The sequence below is a fragment of the Mesoplodon mirus genome (assembly GCF_964341445.2).
Source record: "Mesoplodon mirus genome assembly, chromosome: X".
Classification (NCBI taxonomy): Eukaryota; Metazoa; Chordata; class Mammalia; order Artiodactyla; family Ziphiidae; genus Mesoplodon; species Mesoplodon mirus.
In genome coordinates this window covers 92,484,403-92,506,649 of record NC_138981.1, presented here as the reverse complement: position 1 = coordinate 92,506,649, position 22,247 = coordinate 92,484,403, and the positions used below count along the sequence as shown (strand labels likewise).

The 22,247-nt window shown below is 43.3% G+C and overlaps 1 pseudogene across 1 annotated transcript in view; it reads right to left on the bottom strand.

Annotated features, from left to right (window-relative positions):
- LOC309796266 (rho GTPase-activating protein 12-like) overlaps nt 1-1,413 on the bottom strand; it is a 33,150-nt pseudogene extending 31,737 nt beyond the window's left edge. The window contains exons 1-2 of the transcript in view: nt 1,354-1,413; nt 232-564 (exon numbers count right to left, since the gene is read on the bottom strand). The product of the transcript in view is annotated as a rho GTPase-activating protein 12-like (transcript). The remainder of the gene's footprint in view (nt 1-231; nt 565-1,353) is intronic.
- Nucleotides 1,414-22,247: the final 20,834 nt, after the last annotated feature.

Genomic DNA, 22,247 nt, shown 5'->3' with positions numbered 1-22,247 from the left:
AATGCCTTAATCCAAAGGATGGACTCCAATGGTGAGAATTCTAGAGTTTTGGCCTATTTGAAGCACACTCAGATCCTACCTTGTACGTGCCCCCAGCACACACACACCCTGGGACTAGCCCCACCTGGGTGAGCTAACAAGCTACTCATCTAGTCCTTTGCCCATAGGTTAGACAACTGCCTTCTGCCCTCTGAACCCCACGTACCCAGGGACCACATCTCCTTGACTCACAGCTGACCACTGGCACGGTGGCCAGCTGGCACCGTGAGCTCTCCAGGGAGAGCCAGCTTCGGGTGCTAACGGCACACTCCTGCCTGGTCTGGAGAGCCGGCCCCCCACCATAGGTGCCCCCTTCCTGCCCCTCCAGGTAGCTGCAGCTTCCCTCTCCTTTCCCCTGGGATGCTCTGGGATTCTAGTCAGGTCGGAGCCAGGAGGCGTGCGGCCCAGGTTTGTCACGATGGGAAAATGGAAATCATGGAAATCACAATCACAGAGCACACGTGCGCTCTGTGCTGACCGAGGTACCAGTCCTGGGGCAGGTCGGCTCAGGCCTCTGATAAGACCCTGGGAAGAGAAAGGAGGAGAAAGATTTCACTTAAAAGCCAACGAAGCCCAGAAAGGACAGTGCCTTTCTGTAGGAAGGGCTTATGCCTGGCACTGAGCTGGAGGAAAGCGGCCATGCTCCCCATAACTGGGAAAAGGGATGGAGCTGCACAGGCCTGGTGAGGGGGGAGTCCTGGGGGCGCTGGGAGGGAGAGCAGGAGGCCCATTTAGCACTTTGCTCCTGCGGCCTCCCTCGGGCTGGCAGGTACAGTGGGGGAGTGCCCATTCCTCTCCCAGCAAGAACTCTGTGGAGCCATCACTGTGGGAAGGGCAGTCCTTTAGTCCTCTGTGCTACTTGCCCGCAGGGCTGAGCCCCTGGCCCTGATTTGCCCTCTGGGCTCCTCCCTCAGAGCCCCTTCCCGTCCCTGGTCTCTCCTATCCAGGCCCTCAGTCAACCCTGCTGTCCTCCAGCCCCCTCCTTCCACGGTGAGGACTCCACAGTTTAATTATGCTCCAGCACTGTGTTTCCCTGTTCCCCTGGCTATAAAACTGCCTAATTTAGCTCTCTAGATCTATTTAGAGCTCTGATTGATATGACAGTTGGAGCGTATATCTCCCCCACCTCTGCCCTTTATTTTCTTTATTTATTTTCTAAAATCTGTTGGCCTTTCTCAAGTCTTCACAACTGGAACTGAAATTAGAGCTGTAAAGCACATCATGCCAGTGGCTGCAATGAAACTAAATCTCTGTTCAAAAACGCTTATTCATATTGTATTCCAAATGTTCTATTTCACGTGCCAAAGCTTTTACCACCAGCAACAAGCCATTGGAGAAATAAGTACTAAATGTAAATCGAGTTAGACCAGCCATGGGTCCTATTTGAAATGACTGGTCAGAACAGATAAATTCAGAGTGAAGTGGAAAGGGAATTCCTTCTAATTAGGAAACAGGGTTTTGTATACCCTCTCTATCGATATGTTTTTGTCTCCCATTTTTATCTTCTGTGTAGTAAGGAAGAAAGAAGTAGAGAGAATGGGGCAGCTGAAAAAGCAAATGAAGTTAAAGTAGTTTGCATTTGCATAGTGTAGGTCAGTGGTTCTCAAACTTGAACCTGAATCAAAATCACCTATGGGTCTGGGGCAGGGCCTGAGAATTTTCATGCTAACATGTCCCCAGGTGGTACTAATGCTGTTGGTCTGGGGACCACACTTTGAGAACCACTGCTTTAGGGGCTGTGCTGGGCAGGCTTGAAGGTCAGGAGTCTCTGGTCCTGGGAAGACTTGCCCAGTGGCAGGGACTGCCCCGTGTGCCCTGGAGGAGGTTCTAGCTCAGCGGGCAGAGCTCAGCAACCCGCTCCTGGGGAGCCTACAGTGGCCAAAGAGCACAGGTTACGCCCGGGACCTCCTGTCAAAGGCCTGGTCTCTTCTGGAGTCGTCTAACTCCTGCCAAGTCATGCCTCCCTCTTTCTGGGTGGCAGATGGATCTGTAGCACTGATAAGCCCGAGGGAACGTGGCCTAAGGTGAGCCCCAGGCTGCAGAGCAGGCGTGGTTCTCCAACTGAGCATGCATCAGAGTCTCCTGGGGCAGGGGTGCTTGGGAAAAGCCAGATTGCGGGGCCCACCCGCAGAGCTTCTGAATGTTAGGTCTAGGGTGGTGGTGGCTGAGAATGTGAGTTTCCAGCAAGTTCCCAGGTGATGCTGACTGGTGCCTCTTGGCCAAGAGAATAAAAAGGCTTCTGTGTTCTTATGACTGAGGCAGAGAGGCTGCTGAGAAAGATGCAGACCAGGAGCAGCCTGAGCAGAGACTGGCTATTTACTTGGCACCAGACTAAAAATTCTGAGTGACTAGATTTTTGTTAAGGATTAGTGAGAAAAGCACCGAATTATATACAGCATTTACTCATTCTAAATATATTTGAAACTAATCATGTTATTTACGTTCAGCTGTTTCAACAAAGGGAAGAGGCTTTGCAGTAGGCCCTTTACATATGTTACCTCATTCGTTTCTCACAACAAACAAATGGAAAAAGACATCAAAAAAAAAAAGTCTTCATTTTTCCAGATGAAGAAACTGAGCCTCAAAGAGCTTGAGTGACCTGCCTAAGGTCACACAGCTGATAAGAGCGGGACCTGAGTTGAGGTCTGGCTCCAAAGCCCTTTCCGCTATACCCTGCTCACGAATGCATCCTTATTGAAAGAGCAGAGGAAGGAGGGAGAGTGTTTTCAGGGAAATCACGATAGAAACAAAATATCTGCCATGGAGAGTAAGTAACGAGGATGGAGGCTGAAGGGATAGGTCAGGACTAGACTGTGAAGGGCCTTGAAAGTCACCCAAGGAATTTGTACTTTATCATAGTCAATGGGGAGCTGTTGCAAACATTGTAGCAGGGGTGGGATGCTAAATTGGGTGTAGCCTAAGAGCCCCGGTGAGGGGGAGTCCTGGGGGTAAGAGCAGAGGGCGTGGAATCACAGAGCCCTGGAGCTGGAATTCCTCTTAGGCTCTCTCTCTATGACATCCATCCAGGGATTTGGGACAAGTGACCTTAGAGACTGGGTCAAAGGGTGCTAGGAGAAATGCCCCTCATGCGCCAGGAGTGCCCTGCACGGTAATGAGTACATGTGTGCGTGGAACAGTTAGAGCTGTTACAGGTTCATCCGCCAGGAGGAAATGCTAGGCGCCTTCCTGGCCCCTCCAGGCTCCTCCACTTGCCTGGGACAATGGCTAGGGGAAGTCAGCCTGGACCAGGCTGAAATAAAAGAGATCACGTCAGTGGCTCAGGGCTTGGAACCCAAGGACCTGGACCAGGTGAGGCTGGCCTTGAGGACTAAAGCTCTTCCCCAAGACACAGAGAGGCGTGCTAGGGATTTTCAGAGGGCCCACCACACCCTGCTAACGCATTTCCTGCTCTTCATTTTGCAGCAAGGCCCAGGGGTTCACAACTGGCACCTATGCTGTGCCCACCGTCAGGATCTGCTCACTGGAGTCCTCCCCCACCATGTGTCGGCTGCCACTGCAGCCTGTTTGGTGGTGGAGTATGTGGAACCTCGCATTATGGCCTGTTTACAACCCGGTGGAGCCACAGTGATGGAATTTGTATGGATTCCTTTGCTGCTTCTGTTTATTGCTGTACAGTGGCAGCGAGGCCCAAAGGAGACCAAACCCTCGACTTTCAACAGTTCCCGGGCCCCTCCGGATCACCCCTTTGTCTTGGGGAGCTGGAGAGGGGCTGAGAGGAGGCCTCTGACCCCAGTTAACAATCAGGAGGCCAAGTACTTGGGAAGACACAAAGCTTTTGTTTAAACATCAAATCCCCCAAGTAGTAAACAGGCCAATACTTAGTGCAGTGTTCACAATGCTCCACAGCAAGTGAGACAGATGGACCACAGGCCTTAGAAGAAGGCCAGGAAATGGGCATTTTTAGAAGTTCCAAGACTTGAGCCAAATAAGAGTGAGGGCCAAACAAGGCTTTCACAAGTGTTGTGCTGGGCTGAGAGGGAGAAATGGCAGTGGGTCACCGTGCGAGGAAGATTATGGATGCTCGGTCCGGACAGAAGGGTGCTGGTTAAAACCTCACCAGAATGGACATTTATTGTCCCTGCTTCTGTGTCCTGCTTAATATGTTTCTCTCATCTGTAAAGACCAATCTCTCTGTTATTAAAACATTTTATCATGAAATTATTCAGATATACAAAATATGTAGAATAGCCAAATATACACCCATTTATTCACCATTGTGTTTAAGAAATCAGACCTTACAAATATAATTGGCATCTCCTGTTTACCCCATTCCCATCCACTTCCCCACTCCCAAGGAAGAGTACCCTGATTTGGAGTTTATCATTCCCTTGCATGAGAAAGCACCTTCTTTGTTTTCTGTTAACCCATATTCATCAGTAATTTCAAACCTATAGGGCAAAACTCACCACCTGGTGCAAAATCATCCCCGATTAATCACACCTCACCTAAATTTCTTTATTCTCTCTTCTAAGGTTTACATCTTCCACTTTTTTTAACTCTGTTCCCTTTTACCTGTGGATTCATTCCTTGATAACAGTAAACTTCCTTTATGGGCTCCCTTGATCCCTCCAACCAGCACTGATGTTAGTTCTGAAGGGAAAATATAGTTGGCTTTTTTTGTGTGTGTGTGGTATGCGGGCCTCTCACTGTTGTGGCCTCTCCCGTTGTGGAGCACAGACTCTGGACGCGCAGGCTCAGCAGCCATGGCTCACGAGCCCAGCCGCTCCGCGGCATGTGGGATCTTCCTGGACCGGGGCATGAACCCATGTCCCCTGCATCGGCAGGCGGACTCTCAACCACTGCGCCACCAGGGAAGCCCTATAGTTGGCTTTTAAGTTAAAATAGTCCTGGATTCAAATCCTGACTTCATCACTTACTAGCTCTGTAACCTTGAGCAATCAGCTCCTTTCTCTGGGCCCCTAGTTCCTTATCTATAAGATGGGATGGCGGTCACAGTAAGTTTGCTGAGAAGATCAAGAAAGATAACATATTGGGGTTTATCATCCCCATGCATGTGAAAGTCATCTTCAGTGTATTGAAGTCCACAGCTATCATTAATTTCAAACTTGTAAGCACTGATTTGGTTGCTTGTGCTTATTTGATTCACCTATTGGTTACGCACTGTCCCCTGATACACTATAATCGCTCCATGTGCGTAAATGTCTTGTCTTCTCAGAAAAGCTGTATGCTCATGAAAAGCAGAGAGTGAGCCACACAGAATGACAATATAATTTATTGCCCAAGCCAAGATATTTTTTAGAGTAGGGAAGGGGTGTTAATAATTGCATCAGGTCCCAGCATAAACAAGGACTGTCCTAAGGGAACCAGGATATATGGTCATCCTAGTCATATATCTCTTCAGAATCTCCTCCAACCCTCAGCCCAGTGCCAGGTGGGGGGTAGATTCTTGCTAAATCAATGCTGTGGAGTGGAGTTGAAGGGCTGGCAGCCTTGGAAGTTAGCAAACATGGCTAGCCTTGTATAGCTCATCCCTTCCTCCCTCTGTCTCTTGCACGCCCTTCTCCTTATTCAGCACTAATGTCACCCCCAAATGGTACATTCATCATCCCAAATTAGCCATTATTAAAGCCATTCATTTGCAGGGCTGCAGCTAAAATGAATTGTGTTATTATTCCAGTTATGGCAATGAATGGCTGAACATCAAAAGCCATCTTGATTTTGCAGCAAGAAGGCAATCAATTATCGTGTCCTGCTGGTTTGTCCAAAGCAGCATCTAGCTTGCTGCTGGTGAAGAAAGTCTCCCTCGGGCTTCCCTGGTGGCACAGTGGTTGGGAGTCCGCCTGCCGATGCAGGGGACGCGGGTTCGTGCCCCGGTCCGGGAGGATCCCACATGCCTTGGAGCAGCTGGGCCCGTGAGCCGTGGCCACTGGGCCTGTGCGTCCGGAGCCTGTGCTCCGCAAAGGGAGAGGCCACAGCAGTGAGAGGCCCGCATACCACCAAAAAAAAGTCCACCTCCCCACCTAGTCATACACACAATTCCTTGGGCATCCCCTCATGACACTTGAGAGCCCAAGAAGGAGAAGGACATATTTCTTCTACCAGTCTGGGGTCAATTTTACCTCTCAAAACCTGGGGTCTTCTTCCACTACAGATGCAAGAAAAAAGTGTCCTTGTGTTTTCTTTCTGATTGTGGTGGCCAGATTGAATGGAGGAATACAGCAAAAAAAAATTGCAGCTCACAAATAACCCTGTGAGCAGTAAAAGCCTGCTTTACTCCAAAGAAGAATTTGAGTTTACAAGAAAAGTATTGGAAAATTATTCCCCTATACCCTTGCCTTCTGTGATTCCACTTTTAAAAGCATAAGGGTTGGGACTTCCCTGGTGGCGCAGTGGGTAAGAATCCACCTGCCAATGCAGGAGACACGGGTTCGAGCCCTGGTCCGGGAAGATCTCACATGCCACGGAGCAACTAAGCCTGTGCACCACAACTACCGAGCCTGCTCTCTAGAGCCTGCGAGCCACAACTACTGAGCCCACGTGCCACAACTACTGAAGCCCGCGCACCTGGAGCCCATGCTCCACAATAAGAGAAGCCACCGCAGTGAGAAGCCTGCTCACCGCGACTAGAGAAAGCCCACGCAGCAAGGAAGACCCAGTGCAGCCAAAAATAAATAAATAAATAAAAGCATAAGGGTTAAGTCTAATTAAAGCCAAGCCAATGGGAAAAAAAAACCCTGGGGTCTTCTTGGCTTTGAGGCTGAGGTATGAGACTCCTCCTGGCTTATACTGCTTTCATCTCTCCCTTTCTGATCCCTACAGACCCGGGCAGTGAGCCAGACTTGGGGTGATTCGTTGGTTCAGTCCCCTCCACTGTCCTGCTTACCTACACTATAGGCTGGTCTTGTTGGAGGCAACGTTGCAAGGCCCAGCGGCCTCATTTCTGGGTTCCTCCTTCTTGAGTCACACAGTTCTCTGGATCCCCACCCTGGCTGCCCAGCACTATCACGTTGCCATGTTACTGATGCATGAAAAAGGCCTGAGGCAAATCATCTCCCGGTAAACACCTGCATCTTAATAGGGTCTTTACTGCTTTACCTCAAAGAAGTGATTTAAACTCCCAGGGTAGGACAGTGCAGTTTGGGATGGAGTGATGGTGACAATCTTGCCCAGATAAGGTATTGATTAGCAGGCTCTTTCTGGGCTGGGAATAACGATGACGGTGATGAGAATAATAGCAGTGACTGGGCTTTGGCTGTTTACACTGTGCTAGACATAAACCAAGCAGGCCGGGCTCCTCCAAACCCCACTGTGCACAGCCTTGAGCTGTTGGGAAGATTAAATGAGCTAAAGTATTGCAACACTTCAAAGCATATTTCCTGAGGGCTGTACTGGGTAAGGTGCTGTGAGCTCTGCTACTTCTCCTCATGGCACACTTTGGCTCTGCTGCCTGTAGCCAGAGACCCTCACTGATAGTCCATCTCCCCTTCTCCCAGCTTGGCTTTAGGAGTCGGGCCTGGGGGTAAGACTTAGCAAGAGTGTGTGACGTAGAGCAAGTTTTCCAGGCCTGTCTCCTCATCCACAGGTAGTGGGAACAGAGGCCACGTTAATTAGCTGAAATGAAGTTCTCTCAGTTGGACAGTGCCCCCAAGGGCTACCACTATAGAAATTCATTTGCCTGTGCCCAGTGACAGAAATTACACAAGCCCTGACATTTCCCCCAAGCCCCAGAAACAGAACTGTGTGAGACTGTCAGCCCCAAGGTTCTCTGTTCACCACCACCCCTGCACTCCTGATCTGTATTTCCCAATGTGTTGTGCACACACACACACCACATGTACACACACACCACATACACAGCCACACCCACAATACCTCCCCCCCCAATCTCACCCCGGCACACACACACACACACACCCCTCCCCACCCCCTTACCCCTCACACACACACCCTGAGGAAACTTTCTGGTGAGATCCTCCTAAGAAATGGGCTACGGGGACAGAAATGGCCCTCAAGCATCAGCCCCCAAATACTTGCCAGCTAATATATGGATTTTTGATGTATATTTGCATTGTCTATGGGAACACAAGCAAGATTATGAAGTATTTGATCAATGTTTTTGTTTATGTTTCTAGCCGCATTTCTGCCACTACCATGAAAAGGAAGGCCTCTATTTCCAGGAGCAAAAACAAGTATGAGAAGTAAGTGACTTGTCGAAATGGTGTGACAAATCAGAAACTGGACTGGAACAGCAAATGTAGCTTCAGAGTTTCTGATTTGTTTCCTCACTTTTAAGTTATCTCTGAGTTGAGAGTACTCATTTATTTGTTCTGTTGGGCCAGGAAGATCCCAAAGATTACCGTGGTCCTGCAAGTATCCATCCAGCTTGTCTTTCTCTATTCCAACTTTTTATATCCCAATGGAGAGCAACAGCCTTTAAAATACAAAGCCCAGTTCTTTAAAAAAAATCTGTAATTTTTTTACAATGTAACAGTAAAACAAGCTTACTTCAGATGTTTAGAGAATGAAGATAAGCTGAAGTATACACAACCTGTAAGCATTTTGCTGCATTTTCTTTTTGTCTTTTTTCTGTATGTGTGTTTCTAGACATATTTCAAACCACATTTCCTGAATCCTGAGACACATATTCTTCATTTCTGAAATCAGGATGCATCTTATAATGGATGTCAAAAGTGATTTGCAAATGGCCAGACAGAAGAATCTACTGTGACATTGTTGTCATTGCCTGTGTGTGCGCAGACTTAGCCGGGTGTCGAGGATATCTGTTCATCTGACTCTCACTTCAAGTGAGTTATTTGCATTGGTTGCATCACTCATGGTTAAATTTTTAACTTAAATTTGGCTTTCTCCCTAATTGTCACTTAAAATGTCTTCTAAAAATTACACTATGATGCATCATTGAAATGAAAAATTATTGTGTCTGCAGAAGATTGCCTGTCATAGTGCAGACAATGCAATTAAAGACAGTAGAAATTGCCAGATCTCTTGGAATAGATCATAAAATTTTCAAAACTAGGAAAGGTGGGTGAGACCATTGCATGCATTGTGAGGGACTATTACTCAGGCACTGAACGTCTATCTGTCAAAAGCTTCTGAGTGACTTTCAAGAGAAAGTCTGATTGATTTCTAGCTAATGTAATTGAATTGAAAAAAAAATAGACAACGGAAAGAAAAAAAGAAACTATGAGTTTAACCGAAGAGGAAATGTGGATGAACTCCCAAGATTCTTCTACATGCTTTGATATGATCTTGTCACATCATCACAAGCCAGGGTTATGAAAAGCAGCCACATCTCAACACAATATGCTGCGACACTGCCAATGGCCAAAAGTAATTCAGAAGGATCTTTAGATTCTGGAACGTGAAGAAAGGTTAGACTCTACTTTTGGGGGTGTTCCTGAAGAAGAAAGTGGTATAAATTGTATGTATCTATGCACATTACTATCAGCAGAATACAATTTGGGTATATTAAAGGTAGTGTTCCTTTTCCCCCAAGCTATTAATAAACCAATTTCTTACAATCTATGTCATCTCTGAATTGAAAAAAATAGGATCATACTGTATGTACAGTTTTGGATTATGCTTTTTCATTTAATATATCATGAGCATTTTCAATGTGGCTGAATATTTGAAAACCTGATTCTATGGCTTGCTATTTTTTAGTACGTGACTATACTGTAATTATTTCAACCATTCCCCTATTATTGGACATGTAGTGTTATAAATAACACTGAGATCAACATCCTTATCTTTTATCAGGAATTCCTCAGTTGAAAGACATAAAAATTGTGAAGGCTCTTGATACACGTTGAAAAACTGCTTCTCAGAAAGGTTTTGCCAATTTACAATTCCACCTACAGTGAATGAGAGTGTATTCCATCAGTACACTTTTTTTCAGTTGAAAAATTGGCCTTTGCTAATTTGATAGACAAAAAAAGATAGCATCTCATTTATACTTGCAGTTCATCGATTACTACTGAGGTTAAATGCTTAAAAATATTATTGTTGGCATTCATATTTTTTGTGTACAGTTTGCCGGTTCATATCCTTTGCTCCTGTGTCCACTGGAGTCTCCAGGTCTGTCAGATTTGTTTCCAGTTATGTCCAAGATGCTGTTGATGTCCCATATTCCCTGGCCCACCTGATTTCACCTGCAGCTGCAGTTTCCAGCATCCTGACAGTCATCCACGTTAAGTGGACTGTCTTTCCTCTCTGTCTGCGGCTTTCTTGGGCACAACAGAAGTTTGCTCTGCCTCCCCCAGGTGTGCCCTGGAAGTGCAGGATATTTTAACACCACTGAGGCTAAACTTCAACCAGTGGAGATGGAAGTCCATGGACAAATATCACAGACTCTGTCCTCCAGCAGGATGATTCTGAGACACGTCTTGCACACTTTCTCAGCAAGTCGCCAGCAGGCCTGAGACCCAGCTGCCCACAGGTAACTTGCACATTAACATTCTCCATATTAGTTTTCTTCCTTGTCTCACTTTCCCTATTTTCTTTTTGCGCTTCCTGAGATCACCTCCCAAATAAACCACCTGTACCCAAATCCTTTTCTGAGGGTCTGATTTTGAGAACTGAAAGTAAAAAAAGAAAAAAGAAACCAGTATGTTTTCTGTCCGCATGCCTTTTGACAGCAATGTTCATTCTCTCAGATCGAACTCCTCCAATATGAATGGCATATTTGAAAACAAACACAGAAGAATGAACACTATCCCCTTAGTAAACTTCAGAGTGCAGGACACGGCAAGGCAGATGGTCCCGTCACCTGGGGAATACCAGTTGGTTGCTTCCAAAACCTTGCAGGAGATGTCTGGACTCTCAGCGTAAAGACAAAATTAGCTTTCTGTAAGGCTAAAGATCAGAGTCTGGATTGAGTGAATTCAATAAGGTAAAGTCAACTTAAGCAGGCTCACGTGGCTTTTTGATACATAGAGACTTCAATAACGTTTGTATTTATATCTATATTTCTCTATCCTCCACAAATATATTGGTATTCTGGTCTTACATATAGCTATACTGGCATGCCAATTTATTAATTTACAATGAGAAATACAATTGTTAAACAGGCTAAAATGCTTGAGTGGGCAGATCAGTGTATTCTCTCCCTGTGGACAAGTTGTACGGGGAGCCAAGTAAATTATCAAAACATTGCTTGGTGAGCATAAAATGAGAACAAGGGGAGTTAGTTGATCATAAAAATGATCTCTCAGATTAGACAACCTGAAGCACTCTCATCAAGTATAGGGCCAGCCTTGCCAAAGAACCCATAATGCTGGGTTCACTTGGCCAAGATCATTCTCTTGGATGGAGCTGGCTGGTAACTGTCATTTCTTTGCTTCTAGCTGGCCAACTACTTTCTATTCACTCCAAGAAGTGTATAATACAATTAATTTGGTTTCCACTTACCAAAATTATAGTTGCATTCCAGTTCTGCCTCCTTAAGGTTTGTCCTAGTTCACCTTGAGCAGAGTTTTGAGAGTTTGCAAAATTTCCAGTCATGTGTTTACTGATAATTTCCTGGTTGATTTCCAGATATCTAATCCTGTGCCTTGCATGTGAATTTTACTAGTTTAACTCTCAGGTGGCAACTTAATTTACTTTTTTTGGAGCGGGTAAAGTGTATATAGGGAGCATCACATATGTGCCCCCACCCCTGTTGAGATGAAAACTACTTTCAACTCAACAGATTTCTGCCTTCTTTTCCAGCTTCATCTCCCTCAATCACTCTGTGTTCTAGTAACAGCCTTCAATGTGCCATCCCCAGAATAGCCAATGCTCTTTCTCCTTCCCATAGTCCACACATGAGAGAATGTGCTTCCTGTCCTCATTCCCCAATGAACTCATCTATTCTTCGAGATCCAGCTAACATAGCACTTCCCCTGAGATTACATCCTTGAACCACCTCCATCCCTACTTCAGCACCAAAGAAATGGACTCTTTCTCTTTAGTGTTGTCACAGCACTTAATTCAAACTTCTATCAATCATACCATTTACCCCATTGTACTACAGTAATTTATAGGTCCACCTTCCCAATAGACTATGAGATCCCTGGTGGCAGAGGCTGGAGTCTTATTTATTTATTTATTTATTTATTTATTTATAAATTTATTTATTTCATTTATTTTTGTTTTTGCCTGTGTTGGGTCTTCGTTGCTTGCACGGGCTTTCTCTGGTTGCGGCGAGCGGGGGCTACTCTTCATTGCTGTATGCGGGCTTCTTATTGCGGTGGCTTCTCTTATTGCGGAGCACGGGCTCTAGGAGCGTGGGCTTCAGTAGTTGTGGCACGCGGGCTCAGTAGTTGTGGCGCACAGGCTTAGTTGTTCCGTGGCATGTGGGATCTTCCTGGGCCAGGGTTCGAACCCGTGTCCCCTGCATTGGCAGGCGGATTCTTAACCACTGTGCCACCAGGGAAGCCCCGTATTTATTTTTATATTCCCAGTGCTTAGCATAGTGCCTAGCCCTCAGTAAATGCTTGAATAAACGAATTATCCAAAGTCAGACAGCTAAGTATCCGGGAACTGTTATATTTCGAAAACTGTTGTCTTGAAACATATATGACAGAAAATCATCAAGGGTCGTTTAACAAAGTTGACAGAGAGCTATGAGCTAATATCTTATGCCATCCAGTCATTCATCAACAAATATTTGTGCCCAGCACTGGTGACATAGCAGTGAGTATGATACACAAGGCCTCTATTTCATGGAACTTACATTTCTATTGAGGGGAGACAGATGATAAGCACTTAGATAATTAAAATAATTTCCAGATTGTGGCAACTATTGTGAAGAAAATAAAGCAGAGTGACATGAAAGTAAGTGATCTGAAGAAAAAGGGTTTTCTTTGATTAGCTGGTCATGGAAAGCCTTTTTGATAGAATGACATTTCATCTGATATCTGAATGATGAGGAGGGGCCAGGTATTCAAGGATCTGAGGAAAGAGTGTACCAAGCTAAAGGAATGGCAAGTGCCAAGTCCCTGAGGTAGAAAGAGGCCTGTGGTTAAAAGAACAGAAAGAAGTTCTCTGGGGCTGAAGAATTTGTGAGTGCTGGAAGCATGGTGCAGGATGAGCTCAGAGAGTTGATAAGAGCCCAGATCATGCAGAGTTGTGAAGCCACATGAAGAAGCTTGGGTTTTATTCAAAGTTCAATGGATAAGCACTGGAGGGTTTTCAGTAGGAGAATGATATGCTTTGATTTGCATTTTAAAAAGATCACTAGCCTGTTGCAGGATAATTATACATAGAAACCAAGATTCCCATAAGCAATACAAAACTGAAAGCTATCACTAATTCTGCTACTTCAACAGCACTCAACAGCACTCAGTCTAATGGTACACTGATACACAAGGGAGTGAAAAACCAACTTAAGGTTCTAATATACCCTCCAGAAAGTTAGTTGAGTGGCACCACTTTTACAGATGGTTGGGGCAGTTCATGAACACCTTACTCCTTTATAAAGAGAACTTTAAAGAATGCAGAGTCCACTCCAGCTGGATATTTAAAAATGAAGAGGGAAGAAGAGTAGTCCACAAAATGGCCTAGAATAGGCTGGGGAGGAGACTCTTTGGTCCATGGCCAGATTCATCATTAAGGTATAAGTAGCTTTCAGCTCACTTTTAGTGGTCAATAATCTGTGCAGAAAACCCCACCTAAACTCCCTAACAAATGTTTAGGAGTTGGAAGAGAAAAGGGCTGAGCAGGAAGCTGTCCACAGAGCACCCACTTTCCCCTCCTGATAAATCACTGCAGAGAAACTACACAGCTGCTTGGTCTCATTCTCAGCTCCTCTCTGCCAGCTGCAGGATTGGGAGCAATACAGGTGCAATTACAATTCCACCATAACATAACCTGTGTGCCCTGTGAGGTTCTGGATTTGAATTTCCCTTAATAAATCTTAGGAGAGATATGGGAACAGAGGCCCACTGAAGTATTCTGTCAGAGTTAGGCTTTTTGCTTAGAGTGAACCAAGAAGACTTCTGGTGAAGCCTGAGCAAGACAGAGCAACGTCATCAACTAGGGAAGAATTTTGAGGCAGAACCATGGAGGCTATTTCAATCTCAACCCCTCCCCCACAAAGAGGCAGGAACATTGGATAAAGAAGGCAGACCTAAGACTCATATCTTAGAAACCGAACATGTAGAGGGTTGAGCCTAGCAAGAGGGGGGAGATTTAGAATACAACAAGGAGGAGGTCCAGATGGATGCTGCAAACTGCCGGGAATCTAAGGTAACGCACTGCCAGAGGTACTAGTGATGCTGATGAGACAAGGTCTTTGCATGAGAAAGAAGAAAACAAAAAATCCAAGGCATTGAGACTACCTAGATGGAAGAAGGGGGCTACTAATACTGTTTGTCCCCAAAGGATATTTAGAATCCAGGTGTTATAGGCAAGGGGATCAGGGTCCAGCTGTGAAAGTGAGGAAAGGGTTTTAAATTCTTTCCCCTAATGGGTACACAAAAATTAAGGTAGCATCTAAGCCAGGGGTACAATTGAAACATCAGGTGGGGGAATTGAAGTTGCTTCTAAATTAATCAGGGGAGTTTGGCCATGTAGATTAAATTCAAAGTACTAAGACCTTAACCAGTATTCTGGCATCTATATGAGGGCCCCAAAGAAGGGAAGGGACTGGAATTTTTTAAATGAGCACCTGGGGAGAGGTTTTGCTAGTCCTTCAGTGAAAAGGATCCCCAAGAAGAGAGCAGGAAGAGAACTGAATGGAGGAGCTACATGCTGTGAGTAAAATGGCCTACCTAGTGAGAGGAACCTAATGGAAATGTGTGGGAAGGGCTGATTAATTAACTGACTTGTATGCAGGGATATAATTATAAATCTCCCACAATTCTATTACAGCACCTCCAGTAGGGGCAGTCATTTACTTCATAGCCCTTGAGCACCTGAATCAACAGTGCATGTTGTGCGCCTTCCCCCTCCATATGAGACCATCATCCAGAATTGACTGGAGAAGATTACAGATTGTATATGAGCAGTGCATGGAATTGTACTAAGCCAGGCGCATGTGGGATGAAGGGTGGAGGGAGAAAACAGTGACCTCGAGGTAGGGAGCCCATCTTTGAAGCTGCTGATTGGCTACGCAGGTGCCAAGGGCCTATTAAGGAATATCAGTATCTATTGCCACCCGCCCCTCCTCCCCAACATATTGCAAAGCTACTTCAGCCTAGGGAAATATGATACCTCGTCAATTGGTGGGAAGACAGAATAGCAATTGCATGATATGCCGTCTGGAAGACAGCTGAAGCTGCACGTTGGATGCAGGACATTAAGGGAAGGAGTGAATGTCATGGCTCCTATAAAGGGACATATCACAAAGGAATCCATTTTTGTAATATTGTTTGACCTGATGTGCTTGAAATATAGCAAACTGTCCAACTCTGTAACACTTGAAAGATTTTGGCCTGACAGTTCCTGATTCCTTCAATATGGGTGGCATTTCATTTAGAAAAATATATGACCATCGCCAGAAGAGATATAAAGCTGAGAGAGAGAGAGATCCCAGCAATAGTTAGCCAAAGCTCTATTGGCCTTTTTCTCAACCTTGGGTTGATCTGTCAAGTCTAAATTGTATTTTCACAGAGCCTTTAGTTACTGTTTCAAAGTGTTCACAGAGACAGTGGGCTATAGGGGTAGAACACTGAATTACACTCGGACCATCTGAGTTCTAGCAAGTGACAGAACAAGGATATGAGTAGCTTAACCACCCCAAGCTTCAGTTTCCCCCGCATAAGGAGGAGCCAAACCTCATCTACCTCACAACGTTATTTTGAAAATCAGCTGAGAGAAAATGGATGTGCTTTGTAAACTGAAATGCACTCTATAAACATGAGGGATTATTGCTTATCATCACCATAGATCAGGGTCAACAATCTTTTATTTGTAAAGAGCCATATAGCAAATGTTTTAGGTTGGTCAGATTTGGCCTGTATACCATAGAATGCCAACCTCTATCCCAGATTATCAACATATTTTGGGACTGATGATCCACCTTCTCTGTATTTTGTAAGGTCCCCCATAAAATCTATCTTGACTGTAAAACTATAAGGATTATCTGAACTCTCCAGTTTTATTAAGGTAAAATTCACACAACATAAAATTCTCCATTTTAGCCATATTAAAGTGTACCATTCAGTGTCTTTGAGTACATTCAAAATGATGTACAACCATCATTATTATCTAATTCCAGAGCATTCTGATAACACCAAAAAGAAACCCATGCCACTAAGCAGTCACTTCCCTTTTCCCACTTCCCCCAAATTGGCAGCTGCCAATCTGCTTTCAGTTTCTATGAATTTGCCTGTTCTGGACAGTGAATGTAAATGGAATCATGCAATATGTGACTTTTCATGTCTTGCTTCTTTCATTTAGCATAATGGTTTCAAGTTTCATTGATGTAGCATATATCAGTACTTCATTTTTTATGGCTAAATAATATTCCATTGTATGGACATTTTGTTTATCTACTCATCAATTCATGGATATTTGGGTTGTTGCCACTTTTGAACTATTAAAATAGTGCTGCTATGAACGTTCATGTACACATTTTTATGTGCACATATGTTTCTGTATTTTCATATTCTAAGTATATATCCATTTCCCTTGGGTATGTGGTTAACAGTGGAATTGCTGGGTCATATGGCAATTCTATGTTTAACATTTTTCAGAACTCCCCAACTGTTTTGTACAGTGGCTGCACCATTTTATATTCCCACCAGCAAAGTATGAGGGTTCCAGTTTCTCCACATGTTCATCAACAACTTGTTTTTTTTTTCTTCTTTTTTTTTTTGGCTGCGCTGCATGTGGGATCTTAGTTTCCTGACCAGGGATTGAACCCATGATCCCTGCATTGGAAGCAGAGTCTTAACCACTGGACTGCCAGGGAAGTCCCTTTTGTTTGTTTTGTTTTTGAATAATAACCACCCTAAAGGGTATGAAATGATATCTCATTGTGGTTTTGATTTGCATTTCCCTAATGACTAATGATGTCATATGCTTATTGGCCATTAGTATATGTTCTTTGGAGAAATGTCTACTCAAATCCTTTGTCCATCTTTAAATCGGGTTGTTTGTCTTTTTGTAGTTGAGTTGTAAGAGTTCTTTTATGTAGTTTGAATATTAGACTCTTTTCAGATACATGATTTGCAAATATTTTTTGCATTTTGTGTGTTGTCTTTTAATTTTATTGATAATGTCTTGATGCTCAAAGTTTTTAATTTTGGTAAAATCCCATTTATCTATTTTTTTATTGCTTTGCTTTTAGTGTCATTTTAAAGAATCCATTCCCAAATTCAAGGTTACAATAATTTATACCTATGTTTTCTTCTAATAGTTTTATAGTTTCAGCTTGTACATTTAGGTCCTTGATCAATTTTTAGGTTTTCTTTTTTTAATGCAATGTGCTGGTTAATTTTATGTCAACTTGACTGGACCCCAGGAGCCCAGATATTTGGTCAAACATTATTCTGGGTGTTTTTGTGAGGGTGTTTTTGGATGAGACTAACATTTAAATTAGTAGACTGCCCTCTGCCAATTTAAAGGGTAAAGTAGAATGCTCATGTGGATGGACCTCATCAGATCAGTTGAAGGCCTGAATGGAATAAAAAGACTAACCCTTCTCTGAGTAAGAAAGAGTTCTTCCTGCCTTTGAACTGGGACATTGGCTTTTTACTGCTTTTGGACTCAAACTGAAACACTGCCTCTTCCTGAATCTCAAGCCTGCCAGCCTTTGGACTGGAACTACACCATTGGTTCTTCTGGTTCTCAGGCCTTTAGAATTGGACTGGAACTACAGTCTCCTGAGCTTCCAGCTTACCCTCCACTCTATCATAGATCTATCTATCTATCTGGAAGAACACAAGAATGTGTGCTCTCACTACTCCTATCCAACATTATATTCCTATTGGCTCTGTTTCTCTGGAGAAACCTAGTACATATTATGTGAGGTCTAACTTCATTCTTTTTACATGTTCATATCCAATTATCACAGCCCCATTTATTGAAAAGATTCTTCTTTCCTCATTGAATGTCTTGCAGTAAATCAACTGACTGTAAATGTAAGGGTTTATTTATGGACTCTCAATTCTATTCCATTAATATATATGTCTATCTTTATGCCAGTATCTCAGTATTTTGATTATAGCAGCTTTGTAGTAGGTTTTGAAATCAGGAAGAGTTTCCCAACTTTGCTCTGCTTTTTCAATATTGTTTTGGCTATTCAAAGTCCCTTGCAATTCAATGAATTTTAGGATCAGCTTATCCCTTGCTGCAGAAAAAGGAAGTTGAAATTTTTATAAAGATTGCATTGAATCTGTAGATAAATTTGGGTAGTATTGCCATCTTAACAACATTAAGGCTTCCAATCCATGACCATGGGATGTCTTTCCATTTATTTAGGTCTTCTTTCAACAGTATTTTGAAGTTTTAAGTTTACAAGTCTTATACTTCCTTGGTTAAATTTATTCCTAAATATTTTATTCTTATTAATGCTTTTATAAATATAATTTTCTTAATTTGGTTTTCAGATTGTTCATTTCTAGTGTATAGAATATAGAAGTACAGCTGATAGGCATGGGAGGATGTAGAGTTTGCCTCTCCTCACAACTAGGGCACCTGCCGGACACTGGTGGGGGATCTTGACGCCCAAGGAGACAGGAGGAACCCCCGAGTGACCAGGTAGAATGTTGGGGGGAGTGAGGGGGGAGGACAAATGGAGGCCAGACAGGACCAGCACCCCTGAGGGGTGACAGGGAGAGGGGAGGTGTTTCTTGGCCTGGAGGGACCCTTGAGACTTCAGAGGATCAGGGGAGGCATGGAGAGTGTTTCCCCCACCCACTCAGGCCCCAGGAAGCCTGCTGGGCTCCCAGGCCTGGTCCTCCACCCTCCAAGAACCCCTCTGGCCAAGAGGGAACTCGGGGTGTAGGAGGGAGGGACGAGGGGGTAAGAGGAGGAGAGGAAGACAGGGTGTACCCTCAGGGATCGGAGGATTGGGGGGAATACTCCTAGCATTTCCCCACCCACACCGGCCCAGGGAGCCTGCTGGGGTCCTGGACCTGGTCCTCCATCCTTCAAGGCCAGAGGCACTCCTGGGCACCTCCTGCTGCATTGAGCCTCAGCCCCACCCCACCTCCCAGGGCCTTTTCTGGCCCAGTGGGTCCTAAGCATAGGCCCCGCCCACTTCCTAAACCCTTCACCTGCCTAAGCCCCACCCCCACAGCCAAGACCTTTGCCATCTTTTTTTTTCCTCTTTTTTGCCATTGTGTTCTATTTTACCTTCAAGTTGTTTCATCTATATTTTTATATTGTTATTTTTCTAACATATCTGTTAGTTTTCTAATCTTATTCTATTCTTTACTCCTTGTTACTGTTCTGCTCCTTTTTTCCTTTTTATTTATTTATTTTTTTGCCTCCCCACGCAGCTTGCAGTATCTTGGTTCACAAACTGGGGGTCAGGCCTGAGCTCCTGTGGTGGGAGCTCCAAGTCCGAACCACTGGACTAACAGAGAACCTCAGACCACAGGGAATATTAACGGGAGTGAATTCTCCTGGAGGTCTTCATTATGGCACCAAGACCCAGCTCTACCCAACAGCCTACAAACTCCAGTGCTGGAGGCCTCAGGCCAAACAACCAGTAACACAGGAACACAATACCACCCATCAAAAAAAAAAAGAGATGACAAAAAAATATGTCACAGATGAAGGAGCAAGGTGAAAACCTATAGGACCAAATATATGAAGAGGAAATAAGCAACCTACCTGAAAACAAATTCAGAGTAATGATAGTAAAGGTGATCCAAAATCTTGGAAATAGAATGGAGAAAATACTAGAAATGTTTAACAAGGACCTAGAAGAACTAAAGGGCAAACAAACAAGGATGAACAACACAATAAATGAAATTAAAAATTCTCTAGAAGGAATCAAGAGCAGAATAACTGAGGCAGAAGAACAGATAAGTGACCTGGAAGATAAAATAGTGGAAATAACTACCACAGAGCAGCAAAAAGAAAAAAGAATGAAAAGAATTGACGGCAGTCTCTGAGACCTCTGGGACAACATTAAATGCAAGAACATTCACATTATAGGGGTCCCTGAAGAAGAAGAGAGAAAAAAGGGATTGAGAAAATATTTGAAGAGAGTATAGTTGAAAATTTCCTTAATATGGGAAAAGAAAGAGTCAGTCAAGTCCAGGAAGCACAGAGAGTCCCATACAGGATAAGTCCAAGGAGAAACATGCCAAGACACTTATTAATCAAACTTTCAAAAATAAAATACAAAGAAAAAATATTTAAAGCAGCAAGGGGAAAGCAACAAATAACATACACGGGAACTCTCATAAGGTTAACAGCTGAACTTTCAGCAGAAACTCTGCAAGCCAGAAGGGAGTGGCAGGACATATTTAAAGTGATGAAAAGGAAAAACCTACAACCAAGATTACTCTACCCAGCAAGGATCTCATTCAGATTCAACGAAGAAATTAAAACCTTTACAGACAAACAAAAGCCAAGAGAATTCAGCACCACCAAACCAGCTTTACAACAAATGCTAAAGGAACTTCTCTAGGTAGGAAACACAAGAGAAGGAAAAGACCTACAATAACAAACCCAAAACAATTAAGAAAATGGTAATAGGAACATACATATTGATAACTACCTTAAATGTAAATGGATTAAATACTCCAACCAAAAGACATAGACTGGCTGAATGGATACAAAAACAAGACCCATATATATGCTGTCTACAAGAAACCCACTTCAGACCTAGGGACACATACAGACTGAAAGCAAGGGGATGAAAAAGATATTCCATGCAAATGGAAATCAAAAAAGAGCTTGAGTAGCAATTCTCATATCAGACAAAATAGACTTAAAAATAAAGACTGTTACAATAGACAAAGAAGGACACTACATAATGATCAGGGATCAATCCAAGAAGAAGATGGAACAATTGTAAATATTTATGCACCCAACATAGGAGCACCACAATATATAAGGCAAATGCTAACAGCCATAAAAGGGGAAATCAACAGTAACACAATAATTGTAGGGGACTTTAACACTCCACTTTCACCAATGGACAGATCAACCAAAATGAAAATAAATAAGGAAACAAGTTTTAAATGACACATTGAACAAGATGGATGTCATTGATATTTATAGGACATCCCATCCAAAAACAAGAGAATACACTTCTCAAGTGCTCATGGAACATTCTCCAGCATAGATCATATTTTGGGTCACAAATCAAGGCTTGATAAATTTAAGAAAACTGAAATCATATCAAGCATCTTTCCAACAACAACGCTATGAAACTAGATATCAATTACAGGAAAAGATCTGTAAAAAATACAAACACATGGAGGCTAAACTATACGCTACTAAATAGCCAAGAGTTCACTGAAGAAGTCAAAGAGGAAATCAAAAAATACCTAGAAACAAATGATAATGAAAACACAACTACCCAAAACATATGGGATGCAGCAAAAGCAGTTCTAACAGGGAAGTTTATAGCAATACAATCCTACCTCGAGAAACAAGAAACCTCTCAAATAAACAAACTCTCCTTACAACTAAAGCAATAAGAGAAAAAAATAACAAAAACCCCCAAAGTTACCAGAAGGAAATAAGTCATAAAGATGAGATCAGGAATAAATGAAAGAGAAATGAAGGAAACAATAGAAAATATCAATAAAAGTAAAAGCCAGTTCTTTGAGAAGATAAACAAAACTGGTAAACCATTAGCCAGATTTATCAAGAAAAAAAGGGGAAAGACTCAAATCAAAAGAATTAGAAATGAAGAAGTACAAGTAACAACTGACACTGCAGAAATACAAAGGATCATGAGAGATTACTACAAGCAACTCTTTGCCAGTAAAATGGACAATCTGAAAGAAATGGACAAATTCGTAGAAAAGCACAACTTTCTGAGGCTGAACCAGGAAGAAATACCAAATATGAACAGACAAATCACAAGCACTGAAATGGAAACTGTGATTAAAAATTTTCCAACAAACAAAAGCTCAGGACCAGATGGCTTCACAGGCAAGTTCCATCAAACATTTAGAGAAGAGCTAACACCTATCCTTCCGAAACTCTTCCAAAATATAGCAGGTGGAGGAACACTCCCAAACTCATTCTACAAGGCCACCATCACCCTGATACCAAAACCAGACAAAGATGTCACAAAGAAAGAAAACTAC